The following is a 20,435-nucleotide window of genomic DNA, read 5'->3' on the forward strand; positions in this document are numbered from 1 at the left end:
GAGAGACCGAACCAGGAAATAAGGGGGATTTTATATGGGAAACCAGGAGGAGGGGAAAAACACGGGATTGGACACAAACAAGGGGCGGACGATTCGGGCATGGGGAAGGAGGAATTAACCCCTTCAGACCGGGCTCAGCAGTCAGGGTGCATCCAGCTCGATCCCACTGATATGCCCCACATCGTGACTTTTGGTTCCTTTGCTAAATAGCAATAGGCACATTCGACAGGGCTAACTTTAGCTGTATTTCATGACTTCCCTGGTGGTCTAGTGGTTAGGATTCGGCGCTCTCACCGCCGCGGCCCGGGTTCGATTCCCGGTCAGGGAAAGTTTTTTATTCTTAATTTAATACAACAAACTTTATGAATAATTTATCATCATAATTTGTTATCTTGTTCTAGGCATAATTGATCAGTTTTTAACCTCTTCACGACACATGAGGTACTGGGTACATCATGGATAGTGTCAGGGTAATCACCTCCGGCGATCCCTGCACATGTCAGCTGACGTTTGCTTCTGTGACCCACCCACCCCTGTTAACCCCTTAGATCGCGCTGTTAAAATGTAACAGCGTGATGTAAATGCCGGCCACGGTAAGCACTCACTCATCCACCGCCATTGATCGGCAAACAGTTTAGCAGCAAAAAGATTCCAAACGCCGAAATGTTTTTTGGTTGCCGCAAATTTTGCACAAAGTACCATAACAGACGATCAAAATGTAGCATCTGAGCAAAAATGGTACCGTTAAAAATGTCAGTTCGAGACGTAAAAAATAAGCCATCACTGAACCATAGATCTCGAAAAATGAGAAGGCTACGGGTTTTGGAAAAAGTGCGCCACTTTTTATGAACAAACTTGTGAATTTGTTTAACCCCTTAGATAAAAGTAAACCTATTTATGTTTGGTGTCTACGACCTCGCACCGACCTCAGGCATCACAGCAACACATCAGTTTTACCATATAGTGAACACGGTGAATTAAATATCCCAAAAACTATTGTACAATCGCACTTTTTTTGCAATTTTTCCACGCTTGGATTTTTTATCGCTTTCAAGTACACTATATGGTAAAACTCATCCCACAAAAAATAAACCCTTATATGGCAAAACTGACAGACAAAACAAAAAAGCTACGGCCTTTGGAAGAAGGGGATCAAAAAAAAGAAATGGAAAATGGAAAATCATCCGGGGTGAAGGGGTAAATATACAATAACTTATCCCCTTAATCACCGCCAATACGCCTTTTAACCCCTTTTCCCCCAGGCAATTTTTCATTTTTCATTTTTGTTTTTTCCTCCCCTTCTTCCGAGAGCCATAACTTTTTATTTTTCCATCAATTTTGCATTATGACAGCTTATTGTTTGTGAGATGAGTTGTACTTTTGAATGACACCATATAGTGTACCGGAAAATGGGAAAAATTCTAAATATGGGGAAATAGTGAAAAAAAGTGAAATTCCACAATGGTTTTGTTTTTTTTTTACTTTCTATGTTCTCTATATGGTAAAACTAACATGTCGGTATGATGCCTCATGTCAGTACAAGTTCGTAGATACCAAATATGTATAGATTTACTTTTATCTAAGTGGTAACAAAAAATTCAGACATTTGTCCAAAAAAAGAATTGCACTTTTGTCTCCATTTTCCATGTCCCGTGGTGTTCTCATTTTCCAGGATCTGGGGCTCAGTGTCAGCTTATTTTTTGCATCTTGAGCTGATGTTTTTAATTAGACCATTTTTGGGTAGATGAGATGTTTTGATCGCCTGTTAGTGCATTATAATGCAATGTTGTGGTCACCAAAACACATAATTTGGTGTTTGGAATTTTTTTCTCGTTACACCGGGTAGCGATCAGATTAAATAATATTACATTTTGATAGATTGAGCATTATCAGAATGCGGTGATACCAAATATGTGTGTTTTTTTTATTTTTTAATTGTTTTATTTTTAATGGAGCAAAAGAGGAGTGATTTTAACTTTAAGGTTTTTTTAATTTTTCATAATTTTTAAAACTTTTTTAATTTTTTATTGGTTTTATTAGTCCTTATCTGATCAGTTCCTCTTTATCAGATCGATGCTGCAGCTGTGATGCTGTGCTGTGCAGATGCTGTGAGAGCATCTACAGCCGACTCACCGGAGTGAAGGGACTTGGCCGCAACAGGGACCAGCCCCTAGACTAGTGGAGAACAACCAGGCTCAGCTAGCATAACCGGAGAATGAGGTAACTTCACATGCCGAAGCCACAACCAAACACTAATCCATTGAAAAGGTGACCACAGAGAAGATGACCGGGAAAGGGACCAAGAAAGGGACACCGGTCTTATGCCTCCGAAATACCTGGGGATTGGCTGGATCTTGTCACTGCAGGACTTAGCACTCCAAGGCCAGCATTTGACCGGCCGGCCGTAACAATCTGGAACTGACAACTGTGAGTAAAAGAACCAATGACTGCATCCCACTGTGTCCTAGACTTATTGCCTGCACCGCCGGCCCGACGCTGTTCAAACACTTCATCGACTAACCACTGCCCACGCTTGCCCTGGGGTCCCAGTTCCACCTGTGGGGAGCTGTACCATCTCAGCTGCATCACCATCTGCCCCAGTGGTCCCGTCTAAGCAGCGTCGCCATACCTGGCCGAATACCACGGCTCAATTAAAATGACACAGAGTCGCGCCCTGCAGCCGTGACATCCCAAAAAGAACCAGCCCGGTTCCGAATGTTTCCCCCAGATAGCCCTGGTGGGGCATGTCAATAACAAAATTACACCATCTCAAACTGACAATTCCACAGCTTCCTTAGTTTGACAATACAGTAAACAGTTCATTCAAATAAAAAAACGGTTCTCAAAGGGGTTGTCCACTATTGTGGTTAGCGCTAACTTTTTGTTGATTACTCCTCTGCCGAAAGTAGGGAAGGCAAAGCCGGCGGTGATTGGGAACAGGGGTTGCATGACATCACAACCCCCCTGGGAATACAAACTATGGGGAGGTGAGTATAGACTTTTTTATTTTAATTGGGGAAAACATGTGGAATGAGTAGGGGTTGTTCTTAGTAGTGGACAACCCGTTTAAAGAACTTACCTTTACTTTATGAGGACAGAAATTCTTCCTAAGTTGCAGGAAGACTGCAGTATTGTTTCTTGCCATGCTCCATCTTTGGATGGCTCACATTCTCTTAGTTTTCATTCTATGGCAAACAGAAAAAGGATACCTGGATAGCATTAGAAGGATTTTTTAAATGTAGAACTAACAAAATGTTTTCTGCCGTGGCTGAACAGCGTAATTATCATATAAATTAATTTATTTATTTTAAGTCTACATTTGTTGTGTGTAGCGCCCGTCCCCGGTCCCAGCGTGGCACCCTTGCACACTCCCGCTCCCATGCCCGGCAGGGGTGCCATTCATCTCACCTGTCCAGCTGTGCCAGGTGTCCCGTTCGTGCCCAGGGTCTGCCGCAGCTTCTTCTTGCTTCAGGCCTTCTGTGAGTATCAGTAGGGTGCGCACATGGCCACGCCCCTTTTCTTAAAGGGCCAACGTTTTATTACCCGGAAGTGACCCCTGAGGTCAAACGATCACCCTGAAGATATTTAAGACTGCCTCCACTTAGGGGAAGCTCCTGAGCAACGTTACCTACCCTTCTCCCCAGTTCTCAGGTCCCATCCCATACCCGCTACTATGGCTAGTTCAGTTTTTTGTGTCCTAGTACCAGTGTCTTGTTCCACTAACCTATGTCTCTTTTTAGAGCCTGCTTGCTGCCTCTACCTCTGTGCTGTCATTTCCGAGTTACCATCTTTGTGTTGCCACATCAGAGTTACCATGTTGGTGCCACCATATCTGAGATTTCATATCCATGCTGCCATGTCCGAGCACATGCATATCGCACATCAGAGACTCACCAGTCTGTCAGAACTTACTCAACTGGTCCTAGCTGCCATGCATTTAGGCCTCCTGGTGCTGCACCTGACAATCCCAACCTGGAGCTAACCCAATAGGGGTTAGCTCTAGGTTAGCTCCTCTAGGGGAGTCTCTGTATGGCCAAGTGGGTCCACTCTCAGATGCTTTCCGCCCCTCGGCGACCATAACATTGTGCACATTATTGAATGCAGCAGCCGCAAATTATAATATGTAGGGTGCACTATACAAAGTCTGCATCAGAGAACACTTATAGAGGTTGTCCAGTCTATGTGACTGCAGACCTATGAATCCTCCCAGTGCATGCACTGTGCTGTGAGAATTCACCGGTTTCTGAGCCAGGAAAAGCGGTCACATGACGATATGCATGTTCCCGACCAGAACCTGACCAATGCAATTGTATGAAGTGGGCGAGTCTGACTAGTAGGAGTGGCCATCTAGTGGGCGAGGCCTTGCTCAATAGAATTGTATTCTGCAAAGCCACACCCACTAGTCGGGTTCTGGCTGGGAACATGCATATCGCTCAAGCAGTCAAGTGAGTGCCATTCGTGGCTCAGAAACCGGTGAATCCTTGCAGAGCACAGTGTGTGCACTGGGAGGATTCATAAGTCTGCAGTCACATAGAATGACTGCAGACATCATTATAGACCGGACAACTCCTTTAAGTGATATTAGTACTAATAATACACCTGTGGCGTTGAAGTCTCTGGTTCTGTACCCTGGTTCTCCCTTTGCAACTGAGTCTTCAGGTTCTTTAGGGTCAGCAAGATCCTTGACGGTCCCCGTTGCTGTGCAGATGTTAACAGGGTGGCTTGAAGCTCTTTGCTGTCCTAAGGTCCTGTATCCCATCGGTGCGTAGTTCCGGGAGTAATCCACCGTACTCCACTGGCAACCACCTCTCCTGGGTACCAGGTCACCGTTAACCCGAATCAGGATTCTCCTCAGTCACACCCTCCACCTTCACCGTCTTAGACTGACTTCTGACTACTCTCTACAGGCTGCCCCTCCTACCGGGTCAACTAGTGGACTGGAGTGGCTCCACCTCTAGGTGGCCATCCATTGGTCCCACTCTAGCTGGGTACCATTGTATGGGGGATTTGTTGGGATAACTGGAATTACCTGGGTTCTTGGTGTTACCGGCACTGGGGTTCTGGGTACGTAAGGGGGTAGGCCCTGCATCCAGGTGGAGATGCATAACCTTGTAGCACCCTGATGGCTTCAGGGGCGCTACACTACACTCAACCAAATAGACAGCTGTGAAGGACACTCATTTCAGGAGACTCTGTGATCTTTCCGGATTTCATTCTGCTGGATGAAGAAGAGAGGACGGTGGAAATAGCAGCACAGTAAGTGAGCACATGAAAAACTACAAGAAAGAGAAACATCATATGCCATAGATTTACATAGCCCTCAGCTTGGATGTACCCCCATCATCATCGCCACAGTCACTGTTCCTACTATTCCTATTTACTACTGTATTCTTGCTTTAGCAAAACCATTTATGAGAGATGATTAGATAGATGGATAAGTAGGCAGATTAAACAGATAGATAAATAGATAGAAAAAAGTAAATGGAGCAGCACAATTACCAATATGATGGGTGCAAAGCCTACCTTACAATAATCCCATTGGAAATATATAGAAAAAATAAATGAAGGACAGTGTGGCACCCCAATGGTCCGGTTGCCATTGTAGCATTGCCGTCCTTACAGGGGGTGATGTTATGCCTGGAAGTAAGAAGGGGGTCCCCCACGCTAGGTAGCATCAGCTGCCAACACTTTCCTGAGACCAGACCAGAAGGGGGAGCTCTAAAACCCGATTTAAGAGGAGCTTCCCTGTAAATTCTGGCCTAGGAGAGGGGTTAGTGAGGAGAAGGACGGAGGAGTAGGAAGAGAGACCAGCCTGACATCATGAGAACTGGAGTCACTGAAGAACTCGTCTCAGGGAAGTGGAGGGCTAGTGAGTGAAAAGGAAGAGGAGAGAGAGAGAGAAGTGGAGAAGAGCCTGGGGAGCGAAGCGGTGATAGAGCTCAACCCCAGAGCAGAGCACTAGAGACAGGACGCCGGAGTCCTTGGTTGTTCGGTTACTCAAGTCCCGGCAGCTGAATCAGGAGGGCAGGAGACTGCATGTCTTCTGGCCACACCAGACACTTGCATGCAAGAGCCCAGAGCCACTGTCAGAGGAGCGACACCTGTAATAGGCTTGCGCAGCCTGCCATACGGGTGAAAAACTGTATCAACACTAAGGGGTACTTTACACGTTGCGACATCGCTACCGAAGTATCGTCAGGGTCACGGTTGTTGTGACGCACATCCGGCGCCGGTAGCGACATCGCAACGTGTAAATCCTAGGAGCAACGATGAACGAGCGTGAAACATTCAAAAATCGCTGATCTGTGTCACGTCGTTTATTTTCATAATGTCGCTCCAGCTGCAGGTACGATGTTGTTTGTCGCTCCAGTGGCGTCACACATCGCTATGTGTGAAGGCGCAGGAACGACAAACATCTCCTTACCTGCGTCCCGACAGCAATGCGGAAGGGAGAAGGTGGGCGGGTTGTTATGTCCCGCTCATCTCCACCCCTCCGCTTCTATTGGCCGGCCGCTTAGTGACATCGCGGTGACGTCGCAGTGACGCCGAACACACCTCCACCTTGAAGGAAGGATTGTTCGGCGGTCACCGCGACGTCGCCGACCAGGTATGTGCATGTGAAGCTGCTGTAGCGATAATGTTCGCTATGGCAGCAATCACAAGATATCGCATGTGCGACGGGGGCGGGTACTATCGCGCTCGACATTGCTAGCCCATGCTAGCGATGTCGCAGCGTGTAAAGTACCCCTAAGAGGGCCGCAACATAGCTTTAAGTGTGACGCCCTGGACTAGCCAGGTAGTCACAGGTAGGCCCTTGCACAACACCTGTTCCCCTAAAAAGGTAACACCAGCCAACCCTTAAAACCCTAGTCAACTCCCTCAGGGTTTGATGAACACACCAGGGGGCGTGCCCAGGTGGTTGGACACGCCCACCAAGGACTTCACAGCTCCTGAGGCAGGAAAACAGTGAGGAGTTGAGCTTTGACAGTGAAGAGGAGAGGAGTGAAGGTCAAGTGCAGAGGCAGACCTGTGCCCAGGTCTGCCACAGTCTAACAACCAGGTGTCTGGGTTGGAGCCCAGTCTCCTCTGGCTAGGACTGAGAAGAGATAAGCTGCGCTCTACTACTGAAGGAACTGGTGCTCGGGAGAAAAAAGTTGTCCAATAATTCAGAAAACCCCGGCACACAATTAGAGAAAAAGAATATCCAGTCAAAGGTTACTTTTAATATGCTGGTGTTTAATTCGTGAAAAATTCCATAACAGTCAGTGTGTGGCATAAAGAGCAATGCAAGGTCTAACGTTTCGGCTCATATGAGAGCCTTCACCAGGGACATGAAATGCCGTATTGTGTAAAGCAAGAGTCCTGCACACACAGTATAAAGTGGAAATAGAGACAATGTAAGTTATAGGAGAAGCACAAGGCTACTAATAGAATCCGTAGTTCTGGATGGAGTCAGGGTAGAGGAATGTCCGGACAGTATTACGGCCGTATTTATGTGACATGTGGGGGCTCTCATGTGGAGGATACAATAAGGGCTGAACTCAGTATGAGATGATGCAATAGATTATGAAGATTAGTCACATCAAAAGAGGGGAGCCTGAGGATTATATTCCGTGGCCAGGTAATAGGGGTAATTGTCCCATGAATACAGCAAGGCTAATCAAAAACAGGTGTAAGGACCAAGGGGTAATCTGGAATGCCTATTGCAGCATGTAGTCTCTCATTCTGACTACATGCTGCAATAGGCATTCCAGATTACCCCTTGGTCCTTACACCTTTTTTTGATTAGCCTTGCTGTATTCATGGGACAATTACCCCTATTACCTGGCCACGGAATATAATCCTCAGGCTCCCCTCTTTTGATGTGACTAATCTTCATAATCTATTGCATCATCTCATCCTGAGTTCAGCCCTTATTGTATCCTCCACATGAGAGCCCCCACATGTCACATAAATACGGCCGTAATACTGTCCGGACATTCCTCTACCCTGACTCCATCCAGAACTACGGATTCTATTAGTAGCCTTGTGCTTCTCCTATAACTTACATTGTCTCTATTTCCACTTTATACTGTGTGTGCAGGACTCTTCCTTTACACAATACGGCATTTCATGTCCCTGGCGAAGGCTCTCATATGAGCCGAAACGTTGGACCTTGCATTGCTCTTTATGCCACACACTGACTGTTATGGAATTTTTCACGAATTAAACACCAGCATATTAAAAGTAACCTTTGACTGGATATTCTTTTCCTCTGGCTAGGAGGCATACGGTGGCCTCAGCCTGCAGGAGCCGGGAAGACAACCAGGTGGAACCGGGGCAGGGTAGTGGCCCGCCGGTACCGAACCGGGGAACCGACCGGAAACCGGAGCACAAAGGGGGGTGCTCAGACTCTGAAACTTGGTCCCGAAACTACCAGACTAAGTTAAATAACTGTTTGAGATCTGGACTCTAGGTCCTTTCCCACCCAAGGCCCGACTGAAGACAACAGCCCAACGAGGGGGATAAACGCCACCGCTCAGGCTTAGAGATCCCACAGGCCAGCGTCTGCGGGCAAACGGGCTCTCCCGACACACAAAGCCGGGGAGCGGACTCCCGTTGCTGAAGCATCGGCTGTCCACAGCAACAAAGAAGGTGCAGGAGAAAGGCGGAGACCACCAACCCAATTGGGGGACCAGACTCAGCCGGCTGCAGGAACCGACCACCAACTTTTGGTTTAACAGAGACTCTTGTGCATCTTTAATAGTGTGTTCCACTGTGCCCTCGGGCCGCGCACTGCCCTGCACCTCCAAGCACACAAATATCATCCCCAACGGGCCCCGGGACCATCGGACCATCACCCTCGCCCACAGAGGGGTTAACACCTTTGCTGCACAACACCTTCCCCAGGTGCCTAGTAAACAGCAGCGGTGGTGTCCACATTCACCACATTCACCACAACCCATGGGTGGTGTCACGAACTCTAACAAACAAACCACGGCCTCGGCTGCACCCCTAAAACCCCCTTCAAAGCACCAGCCCCTTTCAGAGCGAAGTGACCGCCGATCCGGAGGCGCTCGAGCCATCGGCAAACGAACTCGGATCCGAGCAGCTCGGCTGCAGCCGAGCGCGGGGCGGTACATAAGAGGCAAGGACCTACACGGAATAACGCAGAAGGAAGGCCTCTGAACCCACCTGGCTAGGTGGATCCCCCAATTGCTTCCAGGCTGCTCGGACCTCTATTATCATCTGAACTAGTTTCCCTATCCTGTACCATCCACTACCAAGTAAAAAAAGGTAAAGGAAACTACAGTCCCTGTGTCGTCCGGTTATTGGCTGCGTCTTCGTTCTTGCACCCCAACATTAATTCCTCCATCATAGACTATACCGATTGCCCTGGGGCCCTGCTCCACCTGTGGGGATTTGTACCATCATTACTGCATCACCATCTGCCCCAGCCGTCCCATCCAGCAGCACTGGCCATACATTGCCGAATACCACAGGTGGCGTCATGACTCCTCTCCTGTAAATATCCCTCATTTAAACGACACCGCCAGAGTCACGGAGTTGGTCCCTGCCATTGTGACTTCCCAACAGAACCGACCCGGTCCCGAGTGCCCCATGGCCCTGGTGGGCATGGCAACAGCATGTTGGGTATGTGGGTACATTGAGTATATGGTGCAAAAATTATCTGCACAAAATCTGCATCTTTTGGCAGAAAAACCCACCAAAATGCAGTGCTTTTTTGCTGTGTTAATGGATAGAATGGCTGAAAAACACAGGAAAAAACACAAGTTGACATTCTGTAGATTATTTTCCACAACAAATCTGCAAGGAAAAAAATAGCAACCGTGCGCACAGCACTTCAGAATTCTCATTGAGTTTGCTGACATAATGGTAGACATGCAGATTTGTGAGAAAATGTCGCAAAAAAATGCATTAAAAAAACAGTGTGTGTACATAACCTTATTCACCCATGTGGTGTGGTGAGAGACAGATATGTGCCGCCCCCGCGACAGCCGACGGGCTGCTAGGATCCGGATCCACAGTGGCTCGAGGGGTCTCCGGACCTGAGGCGGGTCCGCGTGGCCTCTCGAAATAAAAAGGGGGGGTTTTGTTGGATATGGTGGATTGGATAGTGTTCGTGACGCCACCCACAGTGTGTGGTAAGGCAGGATACCACCGCTGCTGCATTTAAAGAGAGAGCACCCGGGAGCGATGGGCTGGCAGCTTAAGGTGTTAACCCCTCCATGGGCAGGGGGAAGTTGTCCCAGGTCTCGGTGATAGGAATGGCTGGGGACCCATTGGGGCAAAGGGGGCACAACGTACCCCGATTCTGGGGCGGGTGGAGAATGGCTCGTGAAGACTCCGTCCTCGTTGGGTGAATTACTGCGGGCGTGAAACTACTTCCCAGTCTAGGGTCCGCGTACCCCATCGTGCCCTGGCCCCTGCCCGGTTGTAGTACAAGGACGCCGAACTGCCCTCCTTGGCAGTACTGTGCCCCTTGCCACTACCCCCTGCGACCAGGGTTGCAGTTCCTTCTGGCCAGGCCAACGTCTGGCACCTGGGACGGGTGCAGGAGCCCAGCTCCGCAGCGTGACCTCTCACTGTCACCGCTGAACTTCAACTCTTTACTCACTAACTGACACTTCTGGCCCTCCTTCTACCATCCCTCCATCTGGGTGGCCCTATTCCCCTCAGACTGCCCAATGGGTGTTTGGTGGGTATGGTAGAGTGTTCCTCAGGATTTGTATATACCTGTTGTTAGCAACACCAAATGGACAGGACCCGTAACCAAAGAGGAGTGGGTACCATGCAGAAGGACAGATTGCACGGAACCCTGTGACGACCTGATAGGCCAGGGCGTCACAGATACAGGGAGGGATAGATAGATAGAGATAAAGATAGACAGACAGACAGACAGATAGATAGATAAATAGAAGGATAGATAGATGGATAGATAGATGGATAGATAGATGGATAGATAGAGGGATAGATAGATACAAAGATACAAAAACAGACTTACAGTACTCCCAATAGTGTGAATAGGTGCATATGTGATCATGAAATATTGATAGAAAAGAAAAGAACAGCCACACACTTAAATGCCAAAAATGTAAACTATTAAATAAGATCTAAAAAAAATTCTAACATTTTTTTGAGGTGTTTCTCATATCAAAATGGCCATTTCCATACCTGTCCAGTAGCCACGTCACGGCAACAGCAACCTCATTTTACTGAGTCCAAGTCTATCATACTGCCTCTATCTGGGTTTTAAAAAAACCTACATGTATGGGCGATGAGTGACCTACTATTACATAATAAAAATATCCGTGTCTAATGGGTAAGGAAGGACCAAGTATAATGAGGTTGCCATGACGTGGCTACTGGGCAGGTATGGAAATGTACATTTTTATATGCAAAACATCTCAACAACAATTTTTAGAACAGTTTGTGGCTGTTCCTTAGATAGATAGAGAGATAGATAGAGGGATATAAATAGATGGATAGATAGATAGATAGAGGGATAGATAGATAGATAGAGGGATAGATAGATAGATAGATAGATAGAGGGATAGATAGATAGATAGAGGGATAGATAGATAGATAGAGGGATAGAGGGATAGATAGATAGAGAGATAGATAGATAGAGGGATAGATAGATAGATAGATAGATAGATAGAGGGATAGATAGATAGATAGATAGATAGATAGATAGAGGGATAGATAAATAGAGGGATAGAGGAATAGATGGATATAGATATATTTGGTAGATAGAGGGATAGAGATAGATAGATAGTTAGAGGGATAGATAGATAGAGGGATAGATAGAGGGATAGATAGATAGAGGGATAGATAGATAGATAGATAGATAGATAGAGGGATAGATAGATAGAGGGATATAAATAGATGGATAGATAGATAGAGGGATAGAGGAATAGATGGATATAGATATATTTGGTAGATAGAGGGATAGAGATAGATAGATAGTTAGAGGGATAGATAGATAGAGGGATAGATAGATAGATAGAGGGATAGATAGATAGATAGATAGAGGGATAGATAAATAGAGGGATAGAGGAATAGATGGATATAGATAGATTTGGTAGATAGAGGGATAGAGATAGATAGATAGATAGATAGATAGTTAGATAGAGGGATAGATAGATAGAGGGATAGATAGAGAGATAGATAGATAGAGGGATAGATAGATAGATAGATAGATAGTTAGATAGAGGGATAGATAGATAGAGGGATAGATAGAGAGATAGATAGATAGATAGATAGATAGATAGATAGATAGGTGAATCTGCAACAAAATTTGTCACAGATTTGGGTTAGATGTGGACCTGATCTTGATAGTTCTTGTTATAGAGTATATTGATGACCATTAGACAGTTAGATATGAGGTAGAACAGATTTCAAAATTCTCATAAATGTCCATTATTCCTTACGATTAACCTTTTGTTGCCTAGATGGGAAAACAAACCATGTAGACTTCACTTTTACCCAGCCCTGGTTTCCTCCCTTACACCTCCCCTCTGTTCTTCTCTCTCTTTTTTTTTCAGGAGGTGAAGTCAGATGATGGATGAGCTTTCTTGAAGTTCTTATGATGAACTGATGAAGATTTTTGCTTATGGTAAAGAATAAGACATCTCGGAAGGAGAAACACACGGAACTAAGCAGCATAAATACAAAAATCGACGTCTGGACCTGCTAACTGGTGCAAGGTAAGAAGAAAGAGGCGGCATTGATCATTGAACAGTTCTAATTTCATAAATGGGGGATAATTCCTCAGTGGATTATACTGTGTTGGTCGTATCCGAGGCATTATATTTTATATTGTCAAATTTTGTCTATTACTGAACTAAGAAAGTAATAACGCATTTTGTTTGCCTTTTATTTCAGGTGTTAGGTGTTTTGTTTTTTTTTACTTTTTTTACTATATATATATATATATATATATATATATATATATATATATATATATATGTGTTGTACGTATACTCTCTTTCACTTGTAAAGCACCATGGAATAAATGGCGCTATAATAATAAATAATAATAATAATAATATATATATATATATATTTTATGTATATATGTATCTGTATATATATATATATATATATATATATATAGATAGATATATACTGGGGATATATAATGTTTTTGACAAAGCAAAACAGATACGCTCATGTTAATGTTATTGTTATTTTAATACGGTGGGTATCAGGGGAATACAGCGCCATTCAACCAAAGGGCTAATGTGATCTTAATATACCCTAGAGCCAATGAGGTTTAATAAGTGGAGACACAACACCGTCAGGTTATATTAAAGCAGCTGATCACCGCCACATTCTGACCAGACGTTTCATTTAGGTGCGAGGACTTTAACCGTGATTACCGCAATTGCTTAATGTTCACTGGGAGGAGATTAGATAACACATCAGGCTGGAGTCACATTTATATTAAATTTTTTTCTAAGAAATGTATTTAGCATTACAAAAAGGTAATTCTTCGTAAAACAAGAATATATAACATAGAACAAATAAAAGAATTAGGATTTATTTTATAATACTTTTTTATTCTTAAAAAGAGCAATATCTACTGTAATCTCCATTACTTAATACTTCTGCAAACATCATTAGCTTTTTTTCAGATTCCTTAAAATCATTTTATGAGTATCACAGAATAGGAAACGAATGTATAATATATTATGCGTATGGTTTTAGTTTCCTTTCCTTTCTTAATCCTTTTTTTTAACAGTTAAAAAAAAGAAAAAAGAACTATATAAATACACATATGCACATATGTATTTATATATTAAATAGAAAACAATAAGCATAAATATAAATATGTGTGTATTTATTTATATGTCTTTATTTTTCTGTTCTTTTTGAATCTAAAAAAATAAATAAAAACTAAAAAAATAAAGGAAAGAAAAAATTATACTAAATATATACATATTATTATTATTTATTTTTATAGCGCCATTTATTCCATGGCACTTTACAGTGAAATAGGGTATACATACAACATATATTTTATATATTTTATATATATACACATATATACGCACACACTGAGGAAATTTAGAGGTGTGAACTGTTTTGAGTGCCGCACCTCTTTCTCTTTGAGATATAATATATATGTATATATATATATATATATATATATATATATATATACAGATATACAGTGTGTGTATATATATATATATATATATATATAGAGAGAGAGAGAGAGAGAGAGAGAGAGAGAGAGTTTTTGATGTGTAAATAAATATATATATATATATATATATATATATATATATATATATATATATACTCATTATTCTTTATTTCCTTAATATATCACACCTGTTACATGATATATATATATATATATATACATATATATATATATACATATATATGTATATATATATATACACACACACACACACACACAGACACATACATATACATGCATGCCATGCATGAATGGGTGTGTATATGTCTATACATGCACATATATTGTAAGTAAAATTCTCCTGCATTTAATCTGTGAAACCTGTTAAATGGTGTATGTTATAAATATACATATATATATATATATATATATATATATATATATAAATGTATGACATAACAATAGTAATATACGGTAGTAATATTACATCTGTAGATATATACATATATAACATAGTTCATTTAATAGGCATCATGCATTAAAAGAAAGAAAATATTAATATATCAATATATATAAATAAATAATTTTATTTTCCTACTTTTAATCTATGATATCTGTTAAATGTTAAATGACGTATGTTATATATGTATATATCTATAGATTAAATAAATATATATATATATATCTATTGTATATATTCATTATCCTTTTTTTTCTTAAAATATTACACCTTTTACATTATATATATACAGTATATACAGTATATATACAGTATATAAATATATATATGTATATATATATATATATATATATATATATATACATACATATGTGCAAATACTCATACATTCATAAATATGTGTGTGTGTGTGTATATATATATATATATATATATATATATACATATATATATTTATATATATTATATTTTTCTCTTTATATTTTTGAGTAAAATGTAAAATGTTTTTTTATTCTATAAACTACTGGCGTCTCCGAATTTCCAAGCAAAACATTTTGTATTTATTTTCTGAAAATGAGAAATGGTCAAAATAACAAAAAAACCCCATTGTTTTCAGACCTCAAATAATGCAAAGAAAACAAGTTCATAATCATTTAGAAACAACAATACTAATAATGTTTTACCTCAGGAAGATTCAGAAATCAATATTTTGTGAAATAACCATGATTTTTAATCACAGCTTTCATGCGTCTTGGCTGCTTTCCACCAGTCTTCCACACTGCTATTGGATGAGCTTATGCCGCTTCTTGTGCAAAAATGAAAGCAGTTCTTCTTTGTTTGATGGCTTGTGACTATCCATCTTCCTCTTGATTACATTCCAGAGGTTTTCAATGGAGTTCAGGTCTGGAGATTGGGCTGGCCATGACAGGGTTTTGATGTGGTGGTCGTTCATTGATTGACCTAGCTGTGTGGCATGGTGCATTCTCCTGCTGGCAAAAGCAGTCCTCAGAGTTGGGGAACATTGCCTGAGCAGAAGGAAGCATCTGTTTTTTCAGTTTTTTCCTTCGCAAAGTTTAATCAGTCCCATTCTACCCTTGCTGAAGCATCCCCAGATAATCACTGATCCTCCACCAAATTTCACAGTGGGTGCAAGACACTATGGCTTGTACACCTTTCAAGGTCTCTGTCTAACCATTAGACAACCAGGTGCTGGGCAAAGCTGAAAATTAGAATCATCAGAGAAGATTACCTTACTCTAGAAATTAGGCAGGAATTGGCCAACATGCAACATTAAGCATGTGGATTGCAGCCTTAAGACTAGAAAAAATCAAAGAGAAAAATTGTACGAAAAATACCCTGACTATAAATAAATAAATTGCAAGTGCTTAATAGCAGGGTACTTAGTGTATACATTTTTGCAAAAAGCCCTCCTAATACTGAGACTGAACAACTAATTGCGTCTCACTTTTCTGTGTATTTAATCTGGGACACATCTGACCACTTGCCACCATTCATATTGGAGTTTTGACATGACACAAGTCAAGTATTGATAATGTTTTTAACTTTAGTAGGTTAGGAACTGTCTCAGATGGGTACACCGTGACGAGGTGGGACAGCTTTTTACCTTTTTGCAAAAATGTATATACTAAGTACCCTGCTATTAAGCACTTGCAATTTATTTATTTATAGTCAGGGTATTTTTCGTACAATTTTTCTCTTTGTTTTTTTCTATCCTGGAAAAACAGTTGCTTCCTTTTGCTCAGGCAATGTTCCCCAACTCTGAGGACTGGTTTTTCCAGCAGGACAATACACCATGCCACACAGCTAGCTCAATAAATGTGTAGATGAAGGATCATCACATCAAAACCCTGTCATTGCCAGCCCAATCACCAGACCTGAACCCCATTGAAAACCTCAGGAATGTAATCAAGAGGAAGATGGATAATCACAAGTCATCAAATAAAGAAGAACTGCTTACATTTTTGCACCAGGAGTGGCAGTGTGAAGACTGGTGGAAAGCAGCCAAGACGCATGAAAGCTGGGATTAAAATCATGGTTATTCCACAAAATATTGATTTCTGAATCTTCCTGACTGAGTTAAAACATTAGTATTGTTGTTTCTAAATGATTAGGAACTTGTTTTCTTTGCATTATTTGAGGTCTGACAGCAATGCATTGTTTTTGTTATTTTGACCATTTCTCATTTCCAGAAAATAGAAAATGCATTGCTTGGAAATTCGGAGACGTTGTCAGTAGGTTATAGAATAAAAGAACAATTTACATTTTACTCAAAAATATAAAGAGAAAAATCTGAAAAACTGAAAATTTTGCAGTGGTCTCTTCATTTTTGCCATATATGTATACAAACAAGTGAGATTATATTCTGCTAATGGTAATGCTACAAAAAACTGGAAAGCTGTCACTAAAAAAAACATTGAGATGCAGTTATCGACATTGTAGCAATTTCATCCATAATTTAAAGTTTTATAATATATCATTTATATTATTAACTTAGATAAGCATACAATAAACATTAAAAAACCATAACAAGTTGTTTTATAATGGCCGTCTTTTATATGATCTATAGTGACCTTATTATGACACATGATTTTTCTTAATTCTTGCATACTATACATGAGATGTTAATAAAACCTAATCTTTAGTATTAAGTAATGGTTTCAAATTTATAAAAATATAATGAAAAAAGTATATAGTAAAAAAACAAACAAATAATTTAGAATATTTATCATAGGACTACGAAGAGAGGAAAAAACTAAAAGAGAAAACAACAATTTTTCTTGTAAAATTGGAGGCAAATCATTCAGTTAAGGTAATTCTACATTTTCCGATGTTAATATAACTTTTATAAATAAGTTAGTCTTGAACATCTTAATTTAAACAGTATTACAAAATGAATAATGCTAGGTAAAAATGAATAAAAAATAAATAATTGTATAAGGAAATGTGTCAGACAGTATTTCAGCATATTAGGTTTAATAGTAAATTGTTATATAATAAACTACTGTAATGGAAGGATATAGCGATCTCGTAGCATGGTGCGGTATAATATAATATTTCCTTGTATGGGCTGTGAATGGGATTGTGCTTTACATAAACGTATCCCCGATCCATTCAGATTGATTATGGGTCTTTCGCATGGCATCTTTCAGTGTCCGGTAGAGATCTAGTTTTCATCCAGTGGATTTCCTACCCTTATACCGCAGACGTATATATCTCACGTCGGTCTACCCATTATTATTATTTATTAATATTAATTCTATGGCGCTTTACAAGTGAGAAAGGGTATACATAAAAACTAGTACAACAATCATTAACAATACAAAACAGACTGGTACAGGAGGAGAGAGGACCCTGCCCGCGAGGGCTCACCGTCTACAGGGAATGGGGGAGGATACAATAGGTGAGGACAGAGCTGGTTATGCAGTGGTCTACTGGACTGAGAGTTATTGTAGGTCGTAGGCTTGTCTTGGGTCTTCAGGTTCCATTATACGGTGGTCTGACTATGGACAAGTGGCTCTCACTCTATTAAACTCATCAGGTATATGAGAGTTTGTAGGTTCCATTGACGATTACAGGAAAAATGAAGAAAGTTGAAGTTGCCTGACCCATAAATACATAAAAATATATTACGGATTTGTGTTGATAATTATCACCAAGTGTTCATATTTAAATGATAACCAGAAAATAATGAATTTTCTACCCCTGGTCCATGTGTTGACATTTTTCCATGTAAAAGCAAAAATCAGCTCATATCGCTAAATCTACACTAGCATGAACCCTGACCCTAACTTCACTAGCATGAACCCTGATATTCATAATATACTTGTATCCTTTAGGGCTCGTTGAGACAAGTATATTACTGTTCTATCCATTGGATCGGGGTGGCAAGGGCCCCCCAGGAACATTGAATCTGGAGGTTCACTGCTACATCCAAATATTTAATTAATCTCAGTCTTAAATTTGCCTAAGCTTCTATGTAATATACTTGGTAGTTTATTGGATGAATGATGATGAGATGTTGCTTTGATCTCTACATACACTGTGTGCAGAATTATTAGGCAAATGAGTATTTTCATCACATGATACTTTTTATACATGTTGTCCTACTCCAAGCTGTATAGGCTGAGAGCCAACTACCAATTAAGTAAATCAGGTGATGTGCATCTCTGTAATGAGGAGGGGTGCGGTGTAATGACATCAACACCCTATATAAGGTGTGCTTAATTATTAGGCAACTTCCTTTCCTTTGGCAAAATGGGTCAGAAGAGAGATTTGACGGGCTCTAAAAAGTCCAAAAATTGTGAGATGTCTTGCAGAGGGATGCAGCAGTCTTGAAATTGCCAAATGTTTGAAGCGTGATCACCGAACAATCAAGCGTTTCATGGCAAATAGCCAACAGGGTCTCAAGAAGCATGTTGGGCAAAAAAGGCGCAAAATAACTGCCCATGAATTGAGGAAAATCAAGCGTGAAGCTGCCAAGATGCTATTTTCAAACAGTTTGGCCATATTTCAGAGCTGCAATGTCACTGGAGTATCAAATAGCACAAGGTGTTCCATACTCAGGGACATGGCCAAGGTAAGGAAGGCTGAAAAACGACCACCTTTGAACAAGAAACATAAGATAAAACGTCAAGACTGAGCCAAGAAATATCTTAAGACTGATTTTTCAAAGGTTTTATGGACTGATGAAATGAGAGTGAATCTTGATGGATCAGATGGATGGGCCAGAGGCTGGATCAGTAAAGGGCAGAGAGCTCCACTCCGACTCAGACCAGCAAGGTGGAGGTGGGATACTGGTATGGGCTTGTATCATGAAAGATGAACTTGTGGGACTTTTTCGGGTTGAGGATGGAGTGAAGCTCAACTCCGAGACCTACTGCCACTTTCTGGAAGACAACTTCTTCAAGCAGTGGTACAGGAAGGAGTTGGTATCGTTCAAGAAAAACATGATTTTGATGCAGGACAATGCTCCATTACATGCATCCAACTACTCCACAGCGTGGCTGGCCAGTAAAGGTCTAAAAGATGAAAAAATAATGACATGGCCCCCTTGTTCACCTGATCTGAACCCCATAGGGAACCTGTGGTCCCTCATAAAATGTAAGATCTACAGGGAGGGAAAACAGTACACCTCTCGGAACAGTGTCTGGAGGCTGTGGTGGCTGCTGCATGCAATGTTGATCGTAAACAGATCAAGCAACTGACAGAATCTATGGATGGTCGGCTGCTGAGTGTCATCATAAAGAAAGGTGGTTATATTGGTCACTAATTTTTTGGGGGTTTCTTTTTGCATGTCAGAAATGTTTATTTCTAAATTTTGTGCAGTTATATTGGTTTACCTGGTGAAAATAAACAAGTGAGATGGGAATATATTTGGTTTTTACTAAGTTGCCTAATAATTCTGCACAGTAATAGTTACCTGCACAAACAGATATCCTCCTAAGATAGCCAAATCTAAAAAAACCCCACTCCAACTTCCAAAAATATTAAGCTTTGATATTTATGAGTCTTTTGGGTTGATTGAGAACATAGTTGTTGATCAATAATTAAAAGAAAAACCTCTGAAATACAACTTGCCTAATAATTCTGCACGCGGTGTAGTGAATCAAGTGTATTGGGCCAAATGTTGCTCATGGTGGGGAATAAGTGACTTAGGGTATGTGCGCACGTTGCTTTTTACCTGCTTTTTACCTGCTTTTTTGCTGCTTTTTCTTCTGCGCTGTTTAATGCCAAAATGGATGTGTTCTTCTATTCAAGCAAAGTCTATGGGAATTTGGGTTTCTTGTTCACACTATGTTG

At 41.3% G+C, this 20,435-nt stretch overlaps 1 protein-coding gene and 1 non-coding gene across 3 annotated transcripts in view; both read left to right on the forward strand.

Moving 5' to 3' along the window:
- The first annotated feature begins 256 nt into the window (after positions 1–256).
- TRNAE-CUC (transfer RNA glutamic acid (anticodon CUC)) lies at positions 257–328 on the forward strand. Its single transcript has one exon. It is a non-coding gene; the product is annotated as a tRNA-Glu (tRNA).
- Positions 329–12,555: 12,227 nt separating this feature from the next.
- The window catches only part of LOC142302012 (LIM homeobox transcription factor 1-alpha-like), a 129,905-nt gene continuing 122,025 nt past the window's right edge, over positions 12,556–20,435 (forward strand). The window contains exons 1-2 of one of the 2 annotated variants that reach the window (XM_075343086.1): positions 12,556–12,710; positions 17,368–17,445. The gene's annotated coding sequence lies outside the window, so the exon portion shown is untranslated. The remainder of the gene's footprint in view (positions 12,711–17,367; positions 17,446–20,435) is intronic. The other variant, XM_075343087.1, reaches the window with a different exon arrangement.

Source organism: Anomaloglossus baeobatrachus, chromosome 4, assembly GCF_048569485.1.
Source record: "Anomaloglossus baeobatrachus isolate aAnoBae1 chromosome 4, aAnoBae1.hap1, whole genome shotgun sequence".
Lineage (NCBI taxonomy): Eukaryota > Metazoa > Chordata > Amphibia > Anura > Aromobatidae > Anomaloglossus > Anomaloglossus baeobatrachus.